We start from the raw sequence: 26,246 nt of genomic DNA, 5'->3' as shown, positions 1-26,246 counted from the left end.
GTCATCTCTATAAAAGTCTATAGATACAAATACAGCAACCCCATAGTTAGAACAATAAAGCATACTTAGATGTCAAGGACTCCTCTTCAAAAATCTACTTATATTTGGGTAATAAAACCAACTGGGAACTAGGACACAACATTTTTTCTGACTTGATCAATAACTAGCTACATGTTGCCCATCACTTAACAGCATTGAGCTTCTTTACACTTACACTTGTGGAATGACTCATTTATATAATTTGTAAAATAATGGTGAGTAAAAAATTGAAATTTTTTTTTTGTTATTTATTTTTGAGAGAGACACAGCACGAGCAGGGGAGGGGCAGACAGAGAGGGAGACACAGAATCCGAAGCAGGGTCTAGGCTCTGAGCTGTCAGCACAGAGCCTGAGTGGGGCTCAAACTCATGAACCACCAGTCCGTTACCTGAGCCTAAGTAGGACGCTTAATTAACTGAGCCATCCAGGCTCCCCACCAAAATTGAATTTTTTAAAGATTCTATCAGCTGTGGCACTGTATGAACTGAGGTTCTCCTTCTCGCTAGACTTTTTTAAATTAAACTTTATGTTTTAAAATAATAGATTCACATGAACTGTAAGCAACACAGAGCCATCCCCTTTCCTCTTTACTTAGTTTCGTCCAAAGGTAACAACTTGTGAAAATATAGGACAATATTACAGCCAGAAAATTTATATTGATTCAGTTACGATACATACAGCTTGCTATAAATTTGATTCTTTAATATTTATCAGACAAAAGGATTAAAATTTTTGAGAGCTTAATGTATATTGTGTTTTCTATGCATTATTTCATTTAATTCTAATTTCATTAGGCCCCTTTGGAAATGAGGCCCAGCTAAATAGTAAAAGAGTCAGGTTCAGGTTCTGTTGACATCACAGCCCTTTTTCTTTCTACTATAACGTGCTGCCCCTGGGAAAGATCTCCAAGGTCTTTATCACTACTTTGCATGGCGTTAAGTTGCACCACACATATAGCTGCCTATATATGTGCATCTGTTTCCATCAGGAAGCCTTTGCTTTTCCAGCTTTGCAGAACCACATATGTAGGAAATTTTGAAACCAATCCAGGTCTAGGTCACCCAGCCCATCATCCATTTAGTTACAATTAAATTTGTCTTCTGGACTCCCTCCTTTTTTTTTTTTTTTTCATCTTTTATACCATAGCTTCATTCTCTGAATGATAAATGATGTTAGAGCACAGCAGAGAAAGAAGCAAGGTCATTTTAAAAGAAGTCATTTGTATGTTCCAAAGGAAGAAGAAGAGTTTACAATAAAATCTGCTCAGATGAGGTACTTCTTTATGTAACAAACAAACATACATACGCTTAACTAAAATAGGAATGCAAAATGGAAAATTGGGCTGTTCAGTCTTCTACCATTACCCTTTCAATCTCCTAGGGCAACAAACACAATCGTCTTTCTGAGCATCTAGGAATTCTCAGAACATTGGTGCCTCAGCTCCTTAGAAGTAATATTGGAGTAATTGGAATAACAATTGATTTACATAACAAATATGTACTGAATGTCTCCTAAGTATTTGAATTACAACACTAGGGACACAGGGCGAACCAAAAAGAACCCCTCCTGACCTCTTTACCAAAAAGAACCCCTCCTGACCTCTTTATGGGTGGGGAGCACAGAATTTTTAATGAATAACTATAGAAATAGATCTATACTTATATTCCATATGCATCATGGAGGGAATCCACAAAGTATTATGATAATGTATAAAAGGGCAATTTAATTAAATATGAGAGTTCAAAAAAAAACTCTGTAAGGGAGTAACATTTAATTAGAGAACTGAAAGATGAGAAGATAGGTTTTACACTCAGAGATGAGCCTTGTAGCCTGGGGACTGGTATCATCTGAGTGTGTGCCCATTTATTTACCTGTCAGCCTTGTCATATATACTCCTTAACTGGGATTAGCAGCTGGAACACTTACACTTGGCATCTCCTTATAGCCTGGGAATCCTCACAACAATAGTGGCTAGGTTTCAAGGATGGGGAAAGAGAAGGAGTTAATGCACGATAAAACCTACTTGTAAATCTGTCCTTTAATCACTTCCTTCCTAGAGATCTAAATATAAATGATATTTGACAAATAAAGTTCATTGAAATTGATATATGAAAAAAATGCATATATGTGACAAATGTTCCATTTTTTATTGAACATAAAATCTAGAATTGAAATTTAAGTTTTGTATCTATGGTACCAAAACAGACTTGCATGTTTTTACAACTTGGCTAAAAGTGTTCAAGGTGGCATCTGACCTGTGCTCTATTTTATAGGTTTGAAGTATGATAGTTAATTGTTCTCTACTTTCTGCCCTTCCGAACAAAAAATTGTCTTCTAAATGAATTGGCTCAATTCACATTAACCAGTTATCTACTTTTGGTTACCTCTATCTTGCAATTTTATTTATTTCTATGCGAGCAAACATAATATTTGACTGCACTAGACACATTCACCTGTCCTAACAGAGAGATTCCCAAGTGAAAATGGAAATAAACAGTGAAAGGAAAAACACAGTGCAACATGGTTAGTAGTTGCAGTGCACAGGCTCTGAGGTCACCCACCTGAGTTTGAAATCAAGTTGCACAATTTACCATTTATGTGATTTGTTTATTTAACCTCCTTGTCCCTTGGTTTCCTTTATATGACAATAAGATTAATAATAGGACCAAACAAATCTTTAAGTATAAAAGAAGATAAAGCTTAAAAAAAAACACAGCCTAGCGTTTGGCATATTTTAAGCTTTCAGAAAATGTTAGCTCTTATGGCATAATTACTTTTACTAATAAGAAAAATGCCACCCAGTTTCTTTACAATGAGGGTGGACACATGGGGAAATAGGGTTGAGAGTGTTAGTATATGCTCCATCCTCAGACATGGAATCTTCTAGCGGAATGGGCTTCAGGGAGACCTAGGAGAATAATCTAGTATCATTGAGAATACAGCATGAGGGCAACTGACGTTGGCCTCTCTATGCACCTTTGTGTGACCTCTCAAGCCTCCCCAAGAATCTCTTTGGGTTAGTTTCATTATCATCTGCACTGGCCTCTGCAGTTTCACCTAAATATAGTTACTTTAGCAATGTGTCTAGTCAATTGAGGTTTGTTTGCTTTTCTCACGCTGGCTCAAGACAATCATTTGTTCTTAAAAGGGAACTGTGGGCCTGGCAGTCTTCTAGAGTTTCATTAATTCTTTCTGAAAACAGTCAGGTTGGGAAAAAGAATACCCAGCTGGGTTCCTATCCATCTCAGGGAGAAGAGGAATGCTTGCCTCCAATGTTCTTGTTACTGCTGTCAGTTGCTGGCCATTTAAAAATTGCCCCATTCTGTTGTGAGGCTGTTAATGCTCAGCCTTGCATTCTGGTGACTGTTAAGTCCCAAGCTGACTGTATTAGTTAGGGTTCTCCAGAGGAACAGAGCTGATAGGATATATATAGTTAATATAAAATACTTTTTGTGGATATTATGACAGGGGATTATTTATTATCTCCATTATGGAGAATGAGAAGTCCCATGGTCTGCCATTAGCAAGCTGGAGGACCGGGAAAGCTGGTGGTATAATTCTGACCGAGTTCACTGGCCAGAGAACCAGGGTACTCAATGGTGTAAATTCCCTGTCTGAGGCCAGAGGCCTGAAAGCTAGAGGGCTGCTGGTGTAAGTCCCAGAGTCTGAAGGTCAGAGAACCAGTATCTTCAATGTCTGAAGACAGGAAAAGATGGATGTTCCAGCTCAAAAAAAGAGAACAAGAATTTACTCTTCCTTGGCCTTTTTTATTCTTTTTTGGGTCCTCAAATAATTGGATAATGCCAGACACTTTGGGGAAGGTGAATCTTCTTTACTCAGTCTGATTCAAATGCTAATCTCTTCTGGAAACACTCTCATATACACTCCCAGAAATAATGTTTTACCAGCTATCTGGACATCCCTTCAGTCAGTCAAGATGACACATAAAATGAATCATCTCATTGACCAAATGCCTGTCATTCATTATCATGCACTGATCTTTGGGACCTAAGATCAATCTGCTTCCCATTATTATTTTTTCAACCATTATTTAAGTGTAGATTCTTGGGTAAGTGGTGCTTTGTCTTATCTCATATCAGTACCACTGTATGTTTCTGTTTCTTGACCCATACACCCTCTTCTATGCCTCCTACACTCCTTCTTCCCTGAGTCTCCAATTCCATTAGCAATGGACTCCAGATCCCAAAACTCTTTACAAAATATTTTGTGCATAATTTGGATTTAAATAAATTTTGTTTTCCCTAGAAGACCTTGATTAACCTCTTCTTCTTTCAAGCAGAGCTACGTGTTCTCTTATCTCTCGGGGTTGAGAGGCAGCATTGCCCACTCTGTGCTCTTCACTGGAACTTTAGACTTAGTCTTCTGTTTCCTTACTACAATTTTATGATCTTTCGTGGCTCATGCCAGCCAGCTATACAATCTTCATCTCTGTTGGGGCTAAAAACCAACCCAGAAGCTGTGTGTGTGTGTGTGTGTGTGTGTGTGTGTGTGTGTGTGTTGTTTTTAATGGCGTTTAATTCTCTGTTGTAGGTAGGTAGTATTCTCTAGTTCCAAAATCCTTAGGATTTATGCTGTGAAATTCCAACTAGGACTTGCCAGAAATTGCATAAAACATATTTTTTTCCACCCCAAATGATGGGTCACATTTTTAAGTCTGAAACTGTGAAGGATCTGAGAGTTATTCTACTGTGAAGTTAATGAGTTAGCTGGTCTTTCTTCTACCAATCTAGCTACTAACAAAAACTGCAGGCCTCTGGATAAGACAGTTTATTCACCGAGCATCTTAGCAGGGCCCTAATTCCCCTTTGAGCCACACAGTGAGGGACAGATATTACTTGGCACATACAGAGGTTGCAATATAGAAGAGGAACTCTGAAATCATGACACATCTGCCTTCTTCCTCTCCAGAAGGGACTTTTGCTCTGGGATATAAACAAACCTTCTCGGGGGAGGAGAAGAAATCATCTCTAGGTTTTTTTCTGCACCACTTTGGAATATAAACAAATGGCTCCAGGGGATATCTGTCTTTAGAGTTGTTATTCAACCATCCTTTAAACCGTCCTTTACTTTAACCTGGATCATGCAGAAATGTGAAAATAGTAGTTTCACATGACAATGGCCCTAGTTGTAGAACTGCTTTCATATCAGCTTGGACTTGCTGCAGGGCACCTTTCTTCCCTGGATTCCACTCCAGTTTGGCAGCTTCGTGCCATCTACTAAAGGTCAGGGCACTATTCCCACCAGTGGGATATTCTGCCACAGACTCAAAGTGCTATCTTCTTAGCTTGCATGACACCAAAATCCTCTTAGGTGTGAGATGCAATAGTTTTGTAGGGGACATCCAGCATGACCCAGGTCATCGAGCCCCTCAAAACTTTACCAATGTATTGGACCCTGATTCTTCATAAGGTCTGTCTCCTATCCTCTGTAGTTTGTGCATTTAATCAAAACTTCTCACATCTTTGTGACTTCTCGCTCAGCCAGTTCCATTAACATGATATTACCCATAAAGTATACTCACATGTGTACTCATATTCTATAAATATTCAGACAGTCCAGATCACTTCCAAATATATTATAAAAGATGGTAGGAGGGTTAATGTAGCTGTAGGGCAAGACCATAAAAGTATATTTCTGTCTGTTCCATTATTACTACAACTTTGTTTTTTATCCTCCTTCTTAATAGGAATAGAAATGAAAACATTTGTTAGATCAATGGCCACACACCATGTATCTGAGCCCATGTTAATTATCCATATCCTACACAGCAAACAGAATTCATCTACTGGACTAGTGAATTCATCTGGAATATAATGGGGGCCATCATTCCTGTCCTTTGAACCTTTAAAGGTGGCACTAATCACTGCCATTCCCTCCAACATGCAACATTGTTTTTGATTTACCGACTTGACCAATGGGGTTGGGGTGCGATGATGTCAGTTTTAGATGCTTCCATGTGGCCTTTCTCACAACAACATAATCTATGAATTAGGAGGAGGAATTTATGTGGGAATCCTAAGAACAACCATTTATTCAGGACCAGGTTCCAGAGAACTAAACATTGGATGGATGGTCTGGGAACCCAGTGAATTCCCTATAAACTGAACCTCAGAGAGTATTACCTTTATTATATTCTTCACATTACTGATGATCACATTAACTCAGGCCCGTGACGAACCTTCTTTGAAATATTTTTGTATTCCCTTTTCCTCATTATTATATGGTTACTTGAGTAAATGTCTACCTCTCTGAGGCCTGTAGGGGTAATTTTTCTACATATTTTCCCAATTTTAGAGTCTTGCAGGGCCCTTTCTCCTGAGGACCTTAGTCATTATTTAAGATCTGCAAAATGGCTTAGATCTGAAACCTGAGCAAGCATTTGAAATATTTTATTGGGCCTGGTGCCCTTAATCTCCTTTCTTGATTTCTTTTGATTACATGGATTGAACAATATCCTTGTTGGTTGCCCATCTAGATTACCCCTAAGAAACTGTGTTTTATCAACCATTTCCATGGTACCTTGTGGTTCAGGTCCCCTGTTTGCCATACCAACCTTGCAGCTCATTACATTCATTCTAACAGCCTAATGTTGAGTTTATTTTATTTCTGACAGTTAAGTGCCACTACCTGGCATCTATTATTCTGGGATTCTAAAATTCCCAGTTCTACGATTGAGCCCAATTATAGCAGAATCTCCTACTGTTTTCTTCTAGAGGAAAAGTAACCACTGATAGTGGTTTTAATGCTCCCCTCTCACTGGCATAATTTATCATTTTGGTAGAAGTATCCTCCAACTCCACCGATGAAACATGGTCAGCTAGTAGATTTTCTAACTCCTGTAGATACCGATCTAGCATTCCTGCTTTCACTATCTGCTACTGCAGTTACTCCATTTCTATTTCACATACTGTGGGTCAGTGCTCTCTCCAAACTTCTAAGTGTCAACCAAGTTAGAATTAGAACCCTCTAATTAGCATACTGAAAAATCAGTATACCAGCACCATCTTCTAAGGTCCTTGCCAGATTAGGAGATCCTGTACTATGGGAGAATATTGCCAGATTAGGAGATCCTGTACTATGGGAGAATATTGCTGTCAGTAAACTCTTAATTATACAACCTTCTGTTTCATCCACACCCCCACCTCCCTTCCCCATTTGCAACTCCATGGTCTGCCACCTTCAGAATCCAGCCCCATACATAATTTCTAGGCTTCTGCTAGCACATGTTGCCTAAATCATGCAGCTTTTTCAGGATATAGCCATTTCTTCTCCTCTAGTCCCAGCACTTGACTGGCCATGCTCTGCTGTGGCTTGATGCTACATCTTGATTTGGTGGCTAGGAGGGGATGTGGGATTAGGTTCTTTTGGCAGCATGGGGTACAATCTAGAGGATGATGCATTGTCTTTATGCAAGGGAAACTAGAACCCTTTGATTCTTCCTCTAACAGAGAGGGGCAGAAAATTCCTATAGACCCAGGGTGTTGAAGTGGATCTGAGGCTTTGATATTCTCTACTTACATGGCCTTCTCATGTCTCAGAGTTCCACCTCTATCCAACTAAAGCCTTGACTTTATGTAGTTGAGATTTCAACCCTTGGAGATCTGCTATTGGCTGGGATCCTCTACTTTCTCTGTTGTAGACTGTAAATGATAAGAGTTACTTTATATGTAGTCTTAGAGGCTGAATTTCACATTGTGCTTTTGATTTGTGAAATTACCTTTAGGCATTCAGTGTCTTTCTCCAATGCATCAATTATGCTCAGCAAGAGCTATCTGATTCCATTGTCCTTATAATTAGTACTTCCACTGAACCTTCCAAAAGCCTGATATGTTGTAGCAGCCTGTACATTTCCCTTTTCTGGCGTTTCATCCATTTCAACTGAATAAAGTTTAATAACAACCAATTGCATCAAACTTCATTCTGTCTTTTTACTTGATGCCTTTTCCAGTAAACAAAATTCAAACTGAGTTACAAGCCCCTACTTCAGCAAAGAGCAGAGTAATTACTCTATTAAATATGTAAGTATTAGATGTTTTTGGACCTGTGTGAGGATTTTCACTAAGTCCAATCACTTGTTACTTTTTAATATATTACAAATAGAATAAGGCTAATTTTAATAGCTTATATTGGAATTTGATTCTATCTACTGGAATGCCTCTGATTCACAATAAGACATAGATTGCAACTAAGCTAGTGGTTTCCACTGATCTAAAACTGGCCTAGCCAGGACAACTTGATGTGTTGGGGAATGATCCAGAGAGTTCTAGGCCATAGCTGTTGCTCAAGCTTATTAGAAGTAGACACTAGGATTCTTGACAGACCTAGTAATAGTTCTAGGTTAATTTTAGAATCAACTGTGTCAAAATTCTAGTAAAGCTGCCTTAACCTGTGGAACGTAATGGAATCTGTTTTCACACCCTCCCTCATCTATATTGCCAGAAATCTTTGCTATTCATTCCCAGTGCAATTCCTTTCTAGGCAGCTTGGCATGCTCTCACAGAAGCAATGCCATTCTTGCCAATTTGCATCCTTGAGGGTGAAGGTCAAGGGCTCCCAATTTAATTGATTTCCTTCTTTGATGAAAGGCAGGACAAGAAAGATGGAACTTCATGAAAAATCCCTGGTGTTTCCATGCATGTCATTTGCCAGTGTGCAAAACAGCAAGGCTTTCATCTCCTCACAGACATCCATGCTTGGTTCCTGTCGTCTGTTCACTGCTAGTATCTGGCCCTGAATCTAACATGCCACTGAATGTACAAAGGAGCCTGTTGTATTTTTTTGTCATTTCTGTTTTTGGCTTGAGCCCCCCTGATATTGCTCTGGCCCAGCAGTCAGCTGCTCAGACAAAGAGAGTCTGTCTCTTCATCTTGCAATTTCCTGCTTTCCATTCTTCACTCTCATGATCCAACAAAAGGATTTCATTAAAGGAGTTAAGTGCTTGGTTATTATCAGAGGGGAGAAAACAAATCCAGCTATTTTTGACCATGGAAGTCTTTCACAAGCCACTGAAATCAGCTTTCTTCACCTATAGTAATCATAAGGAATCACCCATGATTTCTATTGGTCATCTCATTATGCCATTGTAGAATGGGCAGATTTGTGTTGTTTAAAAACCAAGGGCAGATTATGTAACTATTCAAAGAACTCAGTGTTTTTGTTGCTGGGTTGGTTGTTGTTGTTCATTGCTTATTTATGTGCTACTTGTATAGCCACTGAAGTTTTTGGTAAATTCTGAATGCTAAAGCACATAAGGCTGAGGTATTATTATTTCTTGGAAAGCAAGTAACAAAACAAAACAAAAACAACTTCTTCACTAACTCCATCAAGTACAGTTAGTAATAGAGTAACATCATTTAATCTAAGAGCAATCAGAAACTCTAGTATCTTGTAATGTTTAAAAGGGAACCCTAGCTTTTTTTTTTTTTTTTGCTTGCTTGCTTGCTGGCTTATTTATTTATTTATTGAGAGAGTGAGTGAGCAAGCATGCGAGAAGGAGAGGAGCAGAGAAGAGAGAGAGAAGTAGAGAGAGAATCCCAAGAAGGCTCTGCGCTGCCAGCAGAGAGCTGGTTGTGGGGCTCAGTCTCACAAACTGTAAAATCACGACCTGAGTTGAAATCAAGAGTCAGACACTTAACCAACTGAGCCATCCAGGAACTGCCCCCCCCCCACCACAGCTTATTTCTTAAAAGTTAGCATACCCACATATTACTTTATATACGCATTAGTGTATAAAAAAGTCACCATATTCTTTTTTCATACCATTAGGTTTTCAACTTTCTATAAAATTTAATACAGTTGAATGATTGCATTTCACATCTAAGATTTTGGAAGGTGCAAAGAGAAAAATTAAAGCTTATTGAGCTGGGTTTTAAAAATCTGAGTGTTTACTTATATGAATAAAATTGAATTTATTTTATACTGTATCTCTCTGTGTACTACAAAGGAAGACTGAACACACATTTTAGTTGTGTTGCTGAAGTAGGAAATATTCTGCCCATAACTTGTGAACAGATATTCTTTAAAGTATGATCATCAACTTTAATTATCATTAAAATTGAATTTGGTAAACTATCACACTCTTTTCTTTTTGGTTTTAAGAAACATCTTTTGGCTTAGTGTCTAGATGACAACCATTCTCTACCTTTGGAAACTGATACAGAAGGGGGTCTCCACCAGTCATGGCTATTCTATAGGCCTGCTGTGGTTGATTGGGTCTGAGGTGGACACCTCATGTAACCAGTGACCATTGCCTGATCCCAGTGATTTAGGAAGCTGGAATGAGAGACACAGAGACTAGGAGCTTCTAGTAGTTGAGTTTTATTGATGGCAATACCCTGAGGCCTATGAACTCCCACAGAAAGAACCTGCTCAGATATTCTGAAAGAATATCTGCTTTACCTGAGACCCACTTCAGCTCTAGCTTAGCTTGTGTGAGATGTGGCAGTATCTTCCTAAAAGTATGTTTATTTGTTTAATCTACCTCTGTTTGGTGTCTGTTACTTGCGAACAAATATATCTCAAGTAATATATTTAAACTGTATTTATCATGTGTTGGCATCTATTTTTGCATTGTAAATGTTAATGTCCCCTTTTACATTTCTCCTACCTCCTAACAAATGTATGACAGATACTTCTCTCCAAAATTTTGTACTCAAATTAGAATGCTTACATTAACAACAATGAAACAAAATTCCAAGGATATCCATACTACAAAGTCCACATTTAATATTACAGTTTACTGCAATAAAATTGTTGACAGAATATGCCCTTAATCTAAGTATACAGAAAGTATTCAATCAGTATCTAATGAATTTAAATTAATTCATTCATTATATTTTTGGACAACTATATTCTTACCTCATTTCAGTACATTTCTAATATACCACATAAATGTTTTTGTAATTCAATATCCTATCTAATAACAGCAGTATAAAGATTGCTATTAAAGGACACAGTGTAATAATAATCAGCTCAGCATTTTAAATAATATTATATGTGTAACATATAGCTTTTTAACAATGAAGATTTTCTAAAAATATTTGTAATTATTTTTTAAATGTAAAGCTGCTTGCCATTTTACAAATGAGAAGCAATAGCTTCCAAAGCAAACCTTAGGTAATATCAAAATAGCCTTTTATGAATGAGAAATCAAGGAAGTGAATCCCTATCTCATTGCTGCACACACAAAAAAGCCACTTATCAAAAAATTCATCTTACTCTTGTTGGATAAAGTAGCAGCTATTTTTGTCCTTTGCTCTCTTGTAAGATCGTTAGCTTTGTGAGTCTTGAAACAAATTTTCCCAAATGGATATTCAGTCTCGTGCTCATCATGGGTGCTCCATAAATATTGTATAAAAACTTACCGCTCTGGGAGGCTAATGAAGAACAGATGCAGGCAAAAACAAGATGGTGCAACTAGAGGAGAACATGGAAGCTTAAAAACATTAGTATGAGCAGAGGGAATAAAAGAAAAATGCCAGTTGTCAGCTTAAATGGAGTTTGTGGATGTAATTGAACAGCTCATAAAAATAGGTAGGAAAAAAGGATGATCTGCACTCTTTCTTTCTTTAGGTTACAGCTGTGATTCTTGTAGAAGTAAAATGTGTTTCTGACTCATTCACAAGGGACATCAGTCCTATAGGTCTTTGTAACACTAGAAGCAGTTACACAGAATGTTTGAGTCTTAGGAAGTATGACAATGTAGATCCACTCCTCTTTAAGTTTAATTAGCAGAGTTTTTCTTTTCGGTTTGGTTTGTTTTTGACATAGGTTTCCAATGGACTAAACTTCAAATTCTGGTAATTCTGTAGCAAAAAAATATAGCTCTTGGCTATACTTATCACATTTTAAATTTCCCCAATGACTCTAACATGTGCAGCTTGCTGATAAAAAGGTCTTTTTGTTTGTTTGTTTCTTTTGTTTTTTTTTCTGCACTGTCTTTAGCTCTTCTGATGTGTTGGATTTTTGTTGTTGTTGTTTTTCCTGTTCACCTAGTGACCAGTTAGGGAGGAAGAAGTAAGGATCCAGTGACGACAGAGCCAGGCAATATACTTTTCAAAGGTCATTTGCCCAGATAATTAAAGAATATGCAAAGAATTACTCATCAATTGGGACCTAGCAGTCAGCTTACCCAGTTGTGCAAAACTATGGTTATTTGGTTGTTGGAAAATAGCATGATGTCAAAGGCACAGTTGCTATCTTTCTCACTAAAACTTGGTTGATTTGAATTGTATTATAAAATTTTTCCTTGATTATCTATCACTGAATATTTGGGCAGGAAGTACACTTTTATTATTTTTGTTTGTTTGTTTTGAGTGGGGAGGTGCTGAGGGAGAGGAGATAGAGAACCTTAAGCAGACTTCATGCCCAGCATGGAGCTCAACACAGGGCTCAACCTCACAACTGTGAGATCATGACCTGAGCCAAAATCAAGCATCGGACACTCAACAGAATGAGCTACCCAGGCATCCTTATTTAATTTCTTAACCTCTCCTGAGTCACATCCACTTTAGAAGTAGACGGTCATAAATATTTTTATCCAGAAAAAGCTACACATATATGTGTATATTAAATTTTATATAAAATTCAAATGTTGGCATATATTTAACGGTGATTGTTAAAACCTACCATTGGTACTTGAACCTCTTGGTTCACTCACAAATTAAACCTCCCTTTTGGAACTGCTACTATGAAGATTAGTCAGCTCTTGATAACTGAAGTTTTGCAGTTTTACTCCTGCCCTTTACGTAATATAATGTGTGCCTTTGCCCTTGTCACTGCCCTTATGAATCACCTGCAAGTGGAAAGATAGAGGCATTTATCAGAGAACCAAGAACAAGAAAGCCAAGCATTATTTCCACCCCCCTTGTATATATTCTGAAATACAGTATTTAGAATACAAAATTTTAAATGTATTTCTTTAGTGGATAAAGTTTAAAGATATATTAGAATTTCCTTACTGAATTTATATTACTGATACTCACAAGCATAATATTTAGTCAGTTTAACAGCTTGTAAAACATTTCTGTGCTCTATTACAGCCAAAAGTACAAAATGCAGGCTATATTTGGGTAGTGTGCAGTCTATTTCAAATGTATGTCTAAGGATGGAGTATTTATAGTTTTCTGTCATTTTTCTTTTTCCTCTACATAAGTTAGGATGATGTAAGTAAACAATAAGATTTTACTTTGTAATTTAAGTTTCTTTGTTTATGTGTTTCTTACTGAATCAAAAGGCTTTTTGGAAATTACCCAGTTCTCTCCAACATAATGTATAGAAAAGTAATTTTACACTGATAACAAAGTTGGAATGTATGTAAAACATTTTTCTTTCTGTTTCTTTTGCCCTAAGCTCTTATTGTTCAAAGTGTTTTTCCCCCTCTTTATAATGTTCACCATAGTAATGTAAGGAATTACTACACATTAAACCCAAACAGATATATTTATTTGTAATTCATATTTATTTGAATAATATCTACAACATTTTAATTATATTCCATCTTTTAAAATTTTGACTCATAACACTGAAGATGAGAAAATGGAAATGAAGAAATACTAGATGTTAAGAGTAATTAATTATAGTAGATTTTATTTAATCTTTACAACAAAGTATGTGAGTTCCATTATTTCCAATTTACATGTTATTTTCAGAGGGACTAAGATGTTTCCTAGGATGTCATAGCTAGAATGTGGTAGAGGTAAGACTTGAACCCAAAGATTCTGATTTAAAAATAGTCAATATGTTTTCATTTTTTTGGACAATTTCAAAATAACTGATAGAACAAGTATTTGGGATGAACTTTTCAAAATAAATAAGAATTTGCCTTTAGAGAAGCATTTGCCTAAGGTTAAAAGTACAGTAATTGAGTTAGTTTACATAGTAGTTAGGAATAAGTTTCCTCTTTTTACTTTGGTATCTCTTACCTCTGTTTTCCCATGCTTATTGTCTCTGTACTAGGATCTAGATGCATGGCATGTCATAAAAAAATTTATAAATTTTAATGCATTACACACACATACACACACTATTTGATATATTTTCTAGTCTATCCACTGTCTTTGATATCCTTTGATATCTTTTCTAGTCCTCAATTGTCAAAGGCCTTAAGTGACTGGCCTAGTTTAGAATCTTATCTCTTGTATATTTGCTGAGTTCACACCTGCTGCTATTCCATCTGCTACAATTTTAGATCACTAAGACCTTCTTGAAATATGTGGAAAATGTCAAACATAGTCCCAAAAAAGTGCTGCCTCCTTTTAAGCTGATGGTGTCCTGAAATGACTGAGTTTTTCTTTTCCTAAAGATAAGCACTTACCTTTTTTTTTTTTTTTTCCAGTGACCTAAAGTCCCTTTATTTAAAGGATCAAGGTAACTTGGTCATGGTTTAAAGGACAGAGAAGTAGCATTTCAAAAGTAAATGTCACTCTACTTGATGGTAGGCACTTGAAAGTTTATCCATGCCATACTTATATTAATTTTACACCTGAATGAAATAACAAATTTTAATCATGTTTTCACATTAGTGAATGTACAAAAGAGTTTATTTCTATCTCAATCTTAATATATCCAGGACAAGATATTTTATGTTTAGGAATAACATCTAATAGCTTGATTCATTCATTCAGATATTTACTGTGTGCAAGATTCAACCTGGAACTGGACTATAAGGGCCTGAGAATATGTTCAGTAAAGAACCTGATAAGATTACATTTGTATGAGTATATGGGTCATTCTTTACGTATATATTTAGTTCTTATTTTTGTGTTTAAAATTCAGACATAAAAATTTATGTTTATTTTCTTGTATATTTGTATGTAAATTACTATACTTTTTTTTTAACGTTTATTTATTTTTGAGACAGAGAGAGACAGAGCATGAACGGGGGAGGGTCAGAGAGAAGGAGACACAGAATCTGAAATAGGCTCCAGACTCTGAGCTGTCAGCACAGATCCCGACGCGGGGCTCGAACACACGGAGGGCGACATCATGACCTGAGTGGAAGTCGGCCGCTTAACCGACTGAGCCACCCAGGCGCCCCAAATTTACTATACTTTTTAAAGAAATTACTTAAGGATTACATTTTTTCCTCTTAAGCAATAAGGAAAGTATGGGGGTAGGAATGGATACAGTGGCTCCAAGGACCAGGAAATAGTAAATCTGGAATCTGTTGTATGAATAATTATCACCATATGGGAGCATTATTATGCTTCCAGTGTATGTTGGAGGATTTTTAGTGTTAATATTTTTATGCCTTCTAGAAATTATGTTTTAGAGTATTGTTATGAATTAGGGTAGAATTCACCTTTATTAGCTTTCACTGCAATATTTTATTGGTTGAAAGTTTAATTCTGTCCAAAATGGCAAGACCATGCAATCTTGGGTGTTTACTTCTTTATATAAAATAAAGGAATTGGACAATTACAAAATTAGATAGTTTTCTGAGCCTTAGCCCATAACTTTGTGGTCATGGTGGGCAGGGCTTCTCTACCACTGGGAGGAGCTAATGGGGGAGGAAAGGTAGAATTAATCTTCTGAGAAAGCTGTCAGCCCTCGTTGATAGACTGACGTTCAGAGCTATGGAGATTGATTTTTCTTCCTACATCTGCATTGGATTCTAAATCTTGAGCTGGTCTCACTCCTTGTTTTTTGTACCTTTTAACAATCTAGACTGTTTTTGAACAGTTCTTTCTCTTTGCTGTCGTGTGGGGGAATTTCACTACAATAAACCTAATCACAACTCCTGTATGAACTTAACAAGATGAAGGCATCCACCAAAAAGGAAACTAACTAGATAACCACACGAAACACAAATGCCGTCAAGGTTCTAGCCAGGAATTTAAACTTTTCAAATGTGTACTTTGAGGATTTTCAGAAAGCACAATGCCAATTAATCTGCTCCTTGGAATTTGTATGTTGGGGGCTTTGATTCTTCCCTGCAAGAAAACAAAACAAAAAATGAACTAAAATATGTGTTGTATCATAGAGATTGTAGGCCCAAATACATGGGAAAATGACATTTTTCATACTTCTGCTTTACCTCAGCCTAAGATATATATGACATCATTTGCGTCTACATAAGATTCTCAACACTAATTCTTAAAATTTTTTAATTTTTCTGAGCATCGAAACCATGGTAAGAACTTTGCTTAGTATTTTGCCAAGTACCTCTCAGTCAAGGCTGACATTTTGGGCTATCTAGGCTGATAAGGCACTTTAAGTAGAGCTTTTTGTTAATCTATTCAAAACCCTGGTCTTTTGGTCTGTAGCCTGACCCTAATATTGCCAATGTACCGAAAGCTCTGGAATTCTACTGCTAGATTCCTGGCTTGGGGTGGACGGAATGCAGCTGCCTGCTGTCAGACTTTCCTTTTGCTGTCCGGACAAACAGTTCTTGTTCCTATATTCTTAGTATTATATCTCACATGCATGTTCCTGGCTTCTTGTCATTTGTTGTGTAGTTATCTCCCTATTGCCTCTCTATCTAGACTTCTTCCCAGCATTTCCTTACAATGTTGTTCCTCCCAATAATGTCCTATACTACAAGTATCTGAGCCTGTTATACCTGAATATCATGAGATGCCTTCCTAATTTGTATGGATCACCTCACAGGGCCTTCTCCTCGAGGAAAAGTAATGCTTTTAATTCTGTCACTGAGTAGGCAGTGCTTGGGACTTTGGCTCACTGCTTTTAGAAACCTAGAAGAGATGATAAACTGAAACATCTGTCCCTGTCTGTTCTGCCCATAATGTGGGCCTGCTTTGAAGAGGAGGACAGTATAATTTTCCCAGCCACCCATCCTTAGGATGGCCTAGGACTTTCACTATTTCTTCTTCAGCAATGATTCTGGTTATAAGTATGTCTCTGACTACCAGGAGTTATGATTTTGAAGGGTTCCATTTGCTGTGTTTTGTTTTTAAAATAGTTGTTTGGGGATAAATTTCTACTGGATATAAAAACAGGAAAAATTAAAAGGACTTTTATATTCCTCTGCAAAATAACGATACTAACCACCTCCATCAACAAAATATCTTCCTTCTTCAGACACTGAAAATTATACAGTCTTTGTGTTTCCCATTCAGATAGTGCTACCAACAAACTTAGATGTCAGTGTAGGGCTTAAATATATTATTCCACACCATATTCTCAGTAGATTTATTTATCAACTCTCTATAAAAAATTTGTCACTTAAAAAATATCAGCCTTATTTTACAATTCACTGTGATGGGTTTTTTGTTCATTGGTTTGGTGATTTGTTTGTTTGTTGTAATTCTTGTCTGACTTTGTTGAAGGTATATTTGATATAAATGATAAATGCATTCAGAGTCAGAAACATTATACAGATATTAAGTGTTAAAGATTACAACATCAACACCTTCATATTGAATGTATTCCACAGTTAAATATGCAACATTATAGATTGGTCTGCATTAAACTGGTGATGGGTGTTGTGTGGGAGTAAGAATGGGAAAGGTTGTCAGTAAAGAAACAGCTCGAGGAATTCAAGTCAATTACAAACTGTCAATATGAGTTATCATCTATAAAAAGGTGTCTATTATGTGAAAATCCTTTTTATTCCAGAAAGAATTACTTTGAACGAACTACTTCTAGTGCATCCAGGAATTGTTGGCATGAAAACGATGACTGAAAGCTCTGTCTAATGGCCTGGAACTCAGGCTGATAGTGAAAAGCCAACAGAGTGTAGCATTAGAATGTCTATCCTCCCCATGGGCGGTAACAAAACAGCCAGATCAAAACTCCTTAATATTGATTTCCAGAGCTATTCTTGGACATAACTTTGAGTTGTGCCAAACTTCTTATTAGAATGGCAGTGAGTATCCACTGCATTTCATATCTAAACATTGCTGTGATAATTAGAGCTCAGAATCAGTTATTAACAATACATAATTTACAATTGCTTTAAATCAGGTATTTTCTTCTGGTTCAGATGAGATTTTAAAATTTATGAAAAAGGTCTTTATCTCAGTTTTACACTGTTGCTCATAATTTTCAGGCAAATGTCCTAGCTAAAAGTTTGGTATAAGCCACCAAGGGTACCCATGGCTTATTGCTGGGGACGTTTGCCAAAACAACTTGCCAGACTTCTCATCATTCAACATGGCACTTCATCTTCAACAGCAGGAGTCGGTCCTGCTGAATTACAAATGTTTGGCAGCCTCTCAAAACTTGTCTTAACCATTTCCATAGAGATTAGGGGGAGGTCTCACATCACAAATAATATGTTCTAGATGCTCATCTGTCTGGATTTAGTCTTCGGTTATTTTTACCACAAGGGTTGATTTTTGTTGGGAAATACAGTACTGAATAATAATTTTCTGCTACTATAATTTAGTTTCCTAGTCTGTGCCAAACAGTCCCGAGGGTAAAAGGACAAGCGTGCATGGTCCTACTGATTGACGTTTAGTATTTGCTACAGAGGATGATCTGACAATATTTTACCAGCTCACTTGCTCTTTTGCAGCAATGATATCCAGGGACTCACTAAAGACATAAAGAGAAACAATACTTTTCCTGGAACCATTTGATTGCTGGTATTTCTGTTGCTTCTAGTGTAATGCAGAAGTTGTCAGGTAAAATGTTGCTTCTTTGGGGCCCAAGATGAGCCTACCAAATGGCAGGTGTTTGGGGAAAGATATTAGGGAATGGATGAGTTTTGGGAAATGGATGGGATTCAATTGCCTTTTTTCCCCTTGTGGTTGATGATAACCTGTTTTGGACCAGTGTGTTTTAATTTTATATATGCTTCTTTTTCCTGGTGATCAGAACCAAAATCAGTGAACATATTGTATAAATATGAACAGCAAAATATATCACTTCAATACGAAGATACTGTGGCTTGGTGAGTATAGCTGAATCTAAAGATAGATGTGTTCTGTAAAGCTAGTATTTATGGTTTTGGTGCATATTTACCTCTTAATTGTCTGATGTATTTTGGTGCTAGTTATTAGTCTACTAGTATCCATACTGGTTATTAGACCATTAAAATGCTCCCGTAGCTATTAGTAAATAGCCTCTGTTCAAGTCTCCTGTTTCTACATCATCCTAATCTTGATTAATACAAATACAAATTTATTTGTGGGATATAATTAACACATAACATTAGTTTCAGGGGTACAACATAATGATTTAATATTTGCATATATTGCAAAATGATTACAACAGACCTAGTTAATATCCATTACCACACACAGTTACAGATTTTATTTCTTGTGATGAAAACTTTTAAGATCTACTCTTTTAGTATTTTTCAAATATATAATATTGTTCACTATAGTCACCATAGTGTATATTACATCCTTATTCATGACTTACTCATTTTATAGCTGGAAGTTTATATTTTTTGACTACCTTTTCCACCTTTACACCCTCCCCCTCCACTCACCTATTTTCTGCATCTATAAATTCCACTATTTTAGATTCTATGTTTAAATGAGATCATACAATATTTATCTTTATCTGTCTTATTTCACTTAGCATAATACCCAGTTACCTCAAATGGCAAAATTTACTTCTTTTTTGTGGCTGAATAATATTCCACTATATATACATATCACACCACATTTTCTGTATCCATTCTTCCATTCATGGACATGTAGGTTGCTTCCATACCTTGGCTATTGTAAATAATCTTGCAATGAACATGGGATGCTTATATCTTTTTAAGATAGTGTTTTTAATTCCTTCAGATAAATACTTAGAAGTGGAATTGCTGGATCATATGGTAGTTCTATTTTTAATTTTTTGAGGAAACGTCACATTATTTTCCATAGTGACCACACCAATTTACATCCCCCCAACGGTGCACAAGGATTTTCGTTTCTCCCCATATTCTCCAATGTTTGTTATCTCTTGTATTTTTGATAATAGCCATTGTCACAGGTGTGAGGTGATATCTCATTGTGGCTGATTTCCCTGATAATTAGTGATGTGGAACACTTTTTCATGTAGCTGTTGGCCATCTGTATGTCTTCTTTATAAAAATGTCTATTCAGATCCTCTGCCCAGTTTTAAATCATATTGTTTTTGAATTGTGTGAGTTCTTTATATATTTTGGATATTAACCCTTTATCAGATACAGGATTTGCAAATGTTTTCTCCCATTCATTAGGTTGCCTTTTCATTTTGTTAATGGTTTCCTTTGCTGTACAGAAACGTTTTAGTTTTATGCAGTCCCACTTGTTTATTTTTGCATATGTTACCTTTGCTTTTGGTGTCAGATCCAAAAAAATCATTGTCAAGACTGATGTCAAACAGCGTATAGCATATGTTTCCTTCTAGAAGTCTTATGGTTTCCAGTCTTACACTTAAGTCTTTAATATATTTTGAGTTCATTTTTATGTATAGTGTAAGGTATTGGTCCAGTTTCATTCTTTTGCATGTGGCTGTTGAAAAAGCTGTCCTTTCCCCAGTTTATTTTCTTGACCCCTTTATTGCAAATTAGTTGACCATATGCAGGCATGGGTTTATTTCTGGGCTCTCTATTCTGTTCCGTTGATCTATGTTGTTTTAATGCAATATCATACTGATTGGATTGCTATAGTTTTGTAATACAATTTGAAATCAGGAAGTGTGATGCCTCCAGCTTTGTTCTTCTTTCTTGAGATTACTTTGGCTATTACTTTGGCTAAATATTTCTTACTGACTATATCTGAATATTTTAAATATTTCTTATTTCTATACCCTACTACTGCTACCATACTACTGGTATTACTACTCCTAATAGCATCACTAAGTCATTGATCTTGGGCTAGGCATATTTCTAAGTATTCTACTTATATTAACTCATTTAATCCATATGACAATGCTCTGAGGCAGTATTATGTTTTTTACAGACAAGGAGATAGAGGCACTGCGAGATTAAGTAAGTTGCTCAAAGTAGAAAAGGTAGGAAGTGACATAACTGAAAGTCAGCCTGCCTAGAATGGTTTTAAATCCAATATTCTTCCTACTACTCCTGCCAGCTTAATTAAGCAAACATCCTCGACTATTCTAGGTAAAAAGTATTATATTCTTTTCTAAGGTAAACACATAGACTTGCTACTATTATTTGTTTAGATCTGACTTTACTGGAGCCAAGCTTAGCTTTGACATTTGCAGACATGGGTTAGCTTTCATCTCACTGCAAGATATAGGGCAACCTGGTATTTAGTTTACCTACAAAAGGCAGTTAGGAAGCCCTAGAGGAACCTAATTAAAATGCAGCACATTTCCAAGGCACCATATCTGGCTGTGTTGCCATGGAAACAGTGGGAATTTCTGGTCATTGACCTTTAATGGAAATTGAGGATAAATTTTCATAGGGTTCATAAGAGAAGCAATCCCAGTATATTAACTTCTAGTTGCAGGACAACTTTGGAAATCCCCTATGCAATCCCACCTGACTTGAGAAGTATATTATATCAGCAAAACTTATTAGAGGCTCAAACTCCCACTTTTTGAAGAAACATTTTTTTAACTACTTCCAGTACACCATCTGTGCTATTGGACTTAAAATAATAAAAGATAGTGTTGTAGCAACAATGAAACATTAAAGGAAATCTTAGATAATTATACAAGAAACATCAGAACTAATATTATATTTTGAAATAGTTTGCATTACATCTATTCTATTCCTTTTGGATTATGTAAATCTAGGCTTACTCAAATATTAAATGCAATATTACTGTATCAAAAAATATACCTAGAAACTCAAAGTATTATGAAATGTTAAGGTGTCCACATTTAAAAATACAAATTCTTAATGCTTGCCCTTTCTAGTTTATTTATAAATTCAGGCATTATATTCCTAAGTACGTATCATTGAAAATACTACTTATATGATATATATGTATACTTTGTGTGGGGCATATGTGTACGCCATTTGACAGAAAGTAAGGGCCTGTGATTCAACAGAAAAAATGACAAAGTGTACCTTACTGAGGACTGCTTTTTACTATATTAACATTTTTATTTTCTACTAAAAATAAATAACTTAGTTCTATCGTCAGGATATGCACACTTAATTACAAGGAAATGTCAATCAGGGAAATCAGGGTCTCACTGCTTTCTCTTAGAAGTGTATCTCCATATACATATATACATATATATATGTGTGTATATACACATATACATATATATATGTATATATATATACATATATATATGTATATGTGTATATACACATATATATATATATATACATATATATATATGAGTATCACTTATTCTGGACATAGACATCTGAAGAAAAATAGGAATATTCTAATAATTATATGTAGAAAAGCAAGGCCACTACCCCAGTCCCTAAACTTCTAGAGGGTTCTCTCACACAGCTGTATGTTCTTACTCTCAGAGACAATGTGGGCTAGGGGCTGAGAACACAGACTCTGGCCCTATAATAACTGGGATTCCTGGCTTTGTGACTTATTAGCCATGTGGCTATGAGAAAGTTACTTAGCCTGCAGGAACCTTAATTTGCTCATGTAGAAAATGAGGATAATAATGGAACTTCTTAGGGTTGTTTTGAGAATTAAATGAGCTAATATTGATAAATGACTTAAATTTATATTTGACACAGTAATAAAAAAAAAATTCCTCTTCCAATGCCAGGGCAGAGCTCACAGGGAAATGCCACCCCCATTGCCCTCCTGCCCAAGACAAAGAATACAGTGAGATGACTCATCCTGGATAAAACAGAGTAATGTCAGTACAATGGACAGAGAAGTCTTTAGAGTTTGCTGTTAGAAAAGTGTGCTTTTCTTCCTCAGTACGGATGTAGACAGCACTATCTCTGAAAATTGATGGTTGTCCTTGAGATATGTGTGTGTTTAATCCAATAGTTGCCTACACCATGAGCCAGAAAGATGAGAAAACATATTTTGCATCTCATACTAAGGGGGAGATTTTGATAACAATCCAACTTTTAAGGCCAAACCATATATTAGATTGTTATGTTGTCATTTGGGTGCCAAAGCCCACCCTGACTTGTTTTGTTAAAGTCCCCATAGAGTCATATAAGGCTGAATAACTCAAACTTGAGGGAATGGTATCTGCAAAGTAAACCTAGAACCAGTCTAATGTTCAGACTACTTCTCAGATGGATGCCTCAGCAGTGGCTAGGAGATAAGTTTTCTGAAAAGGCTTGTGTGTCTTATACAACTTTTTGCTTAAGTGCTTGGTACAAGATAACCACCACTGGTGTATATTAGTACTAGAATGCTTTTTGAACAAAGATATTTTAATTTTTCATGTTGTTCTCCTAATTAAAAATACTCATTAATGTGTTGAAATCAAACATGAGACATCACTTCTTTCCAATTTAAGACCACATAGGCGGTTTAACACTCACAGAGGTCCCTTTCCAATTAGGCAAAAATGGAAGTTTCTATGGTGATCATGCTTAGAGTCATTACAGTCATTCCTTTCTCTTTCCTTGCCAATGCCCAATATACATCAAATTACTCACAATCACATAAAAACTGCCTAGCACCTCTAGAATCTTCTTACTTAAAAATATACTTTGTACTGGTGACTTTAAAAAGTAACTGCTATTTTTCTCCTGAATAACTAAAAAGGTAAACCAAATAGTTTTTCAACTAATTCATATAGGGTTTTCATAGTCAAATTTACTATCAGCACCCCTGGGGAGTTAATGAATCTTTCCTAAATAGAAAACCTTTGCTTAAAAAAGTATCCTGAGACTCATATATGTAGCAGAATTCAAAAGTCATAAGATTTTTATACACCTAGAAAATCAATATTTTTCTCATTAATTATATCTCTTATGCTGTACTTTTAATCTGCATGACTCGTCTTGTAACTGAAAGTTTGTACCTCATAATCTTCTTTACCTACTTCACCCATTCTCTTACCCACCTCCCCTCAGGCAACCACCAGTTTGTTTTCTGTATTTAAGAGCCTGGTTTTTGTTTTTGTTGTTGTTGTTTCTTCATTTGTTTTGTTTTTTAGATCCCACATATAAGTAAAATCAGATCATATTTGTCTTTCTCTTATTTCACTTAGCATAACACCCTCTAGGTCCATCAGTGTTGACACAAAAAGATCTCATTTTTTATAACTAATATCCCATATACCACATCTTATCTATTCATCTATCAAAGGAGACTTGGAAAGCTTGCATATCTTGGACGTTGTAAATAATGCTATAATAAACATAGAAGTGCGTATATCTTTTTGAATTGGAGGTTTTCTTCCCCCCCCTTTGGGTAAATACCCAGTAGTGGAATTACTAAGTCATATCGTACTTCCATTTTTAATTTTGTGAGGAAACTCTATACTGTTTTCCAGACTGGCTGTACTAATTTTCATTCCCACCAATAGTGCACAAGTGTTCATTTTTCTCAACATCCTTGCCAACACTTATTTCTTGTCTTTTTTATTGTTAACCATTGACAGGAGTCAGGTAATATCTCATTGTGCTTTTGATTTACATTTCCTTGATGATGAGTGATGTTGAACATCTTTTCATTTGTCTGTTGGCCATCTGTATGTCTTCTTTGGAAAATTTTATTCAGGTACTCTGCCCATTTTCTTATTGGACTATTTTTTTTTTTATTATTGAAGAAGTTCTTTATATATTTTGGGTATTAGCCCTTTATCAGATATATCATTTGCAAGTATCTTCTCCCATTCACTAGGCTGCCTTTTTATTTTGTTGATGGTTTCCTTCACTGTGCAAAAGCTTTGTATTTTTGTATAGTCCCAATAGTTTATTTTTGCTTTTCTTGCCCTTGTGTGAGGAAAGTGACCCAAAAATATATTGCTAAGATCAGTGTCAGGGAAGTTACCATCTACGTTTACTTCTAGAACTTTCATGGTTTCAGGTCTTACATTAAGTCTTTAGTTCATTTTGAATTTCTCTTTGTATATGTTTAAGATAGTGGTCTAGTTTTCTTGACACTATTTAGTAAAGAGACAGTCTTTCCCCATTGTATATTTTTGCCTCCTTTCTCTTAGGTTGATTGACCATATAATCATACGTTTATTTCTGGGCTCTCTATTCTAGTCCACTGGTCTGTTTTTGTGCCATATCATATCACTGTTATTATTATAGTTTTGTAATGTGGCTTGAAGTCAGGGAGTATTATACCTTCAGCATTCTTCTTATTTCTCAGGATTGCTTTGGCTATTAAGGATCATTTGTGTTCCATAAACATTTTAGGATTCTTTGTTCTAGTTCTGCGAAAAATGCCATTGGCATTTTGATAGGAATTAAATCTGTAGATGGCTTTGGGTGGTATGGAAATTTTAAAAATATTAATTCTTTCAATTCATGAGCACAATATATCTTTCCATTTATTTGTATAGTGTTTAATTTTATTTGTATAGTGTTTAATTATTTTTCCTCCAGTGACTTAACATTTTCCGATTACAGTCTTTCATCTCTTCAGTTAAATTTATTTCTAGGTACTTTATTCTTTTTGTACAACTGTAAATTGAGAAATGAGTAGTGCTGGCCTTCCAGAATGATCTGAGAAGATTTCCTTTCTCTTCTATTTTTTGGAATACTTTGAGAAGAACAGCTATTAGCTTTTCGTTAAATATTTGGTAGAATTTCCCTGTGATGCTATCTGGTCCCATACTTTTGTTTGTTGGGAGTTCTTTGATTATTAATTCAATTTCATTGCTAGTAATCTTTTTTTTTCAAATTTTCTATTTCTTCCTGATTTAGTTTTAAAAGATATCATTTCTAGGAATTTATCCACTTGAATGGACATTTCTTAAGGTAATGGTCTGGTAGTTCCCAGAAATGTTTAAAGGCATTTCCTAGGGTGAGTGATAGGAAGGTTTGATTTTAGAAATAATAAAAATAAAATGCTGGGTTAAACAAAGTTAACCAGATTCTCTCAGAGCCTTAATGTACTAATATGTTTTATTAATATCTGAAGCAGACAGTCAAAATTATTTCTTAAAATCACTGTTCGGTGGAACCCATTTTTTCTGTATAGCTTCTCAAGACACCACTGCACATCAGAACATACTTTGGGTAGTGTTGCTTCAGTAAATTCCCAGAGTAAAGGGTTAATGTTCCATCTTGTCTGCTTAACTCTTCCAAAATTCCTTCTCCTTCAAATGGCTGTCAAGAACTTTAATTGTGGGAGTTCTCAGTTCACATTGTTATAAGCATGATTTTATTATTTAAAATGAGATGGGATTAAAAATAAGATCTT

General features: G+C 35.9%; 1 long non-coding RNA gene across 2 annotated transcripts in view; it reads left to right on the top strand.

The window, feature by feature from the left end:
* LOC122218046 overlaps nt 1-26,246 on the top strand; it is a 263,924-nt gene that overhangs the window by 165,123 nt on the left and 72,555 nt on the right. The gene's annotated exons all lie outside the window — the stretch shown is intronic.

Source organism: Panthera leo, chromosome B1 (genome assembly GCF_018350215.1).
Source record: "Panthera leo isolate Ple1 chromosome B1, P.leo_Ple1_pat1.1, whole genome shotgun sequence".
In the NCBI taxonomy this organism is placed as follows: Eukaryota; Metazoa; Chordata; class Mammalia; order Carnivora; family Felidae; genus Panthera; species Panthera leo.
This window is presented reverse-complemented; position numbering and strand designations above follow the sequence as displayed.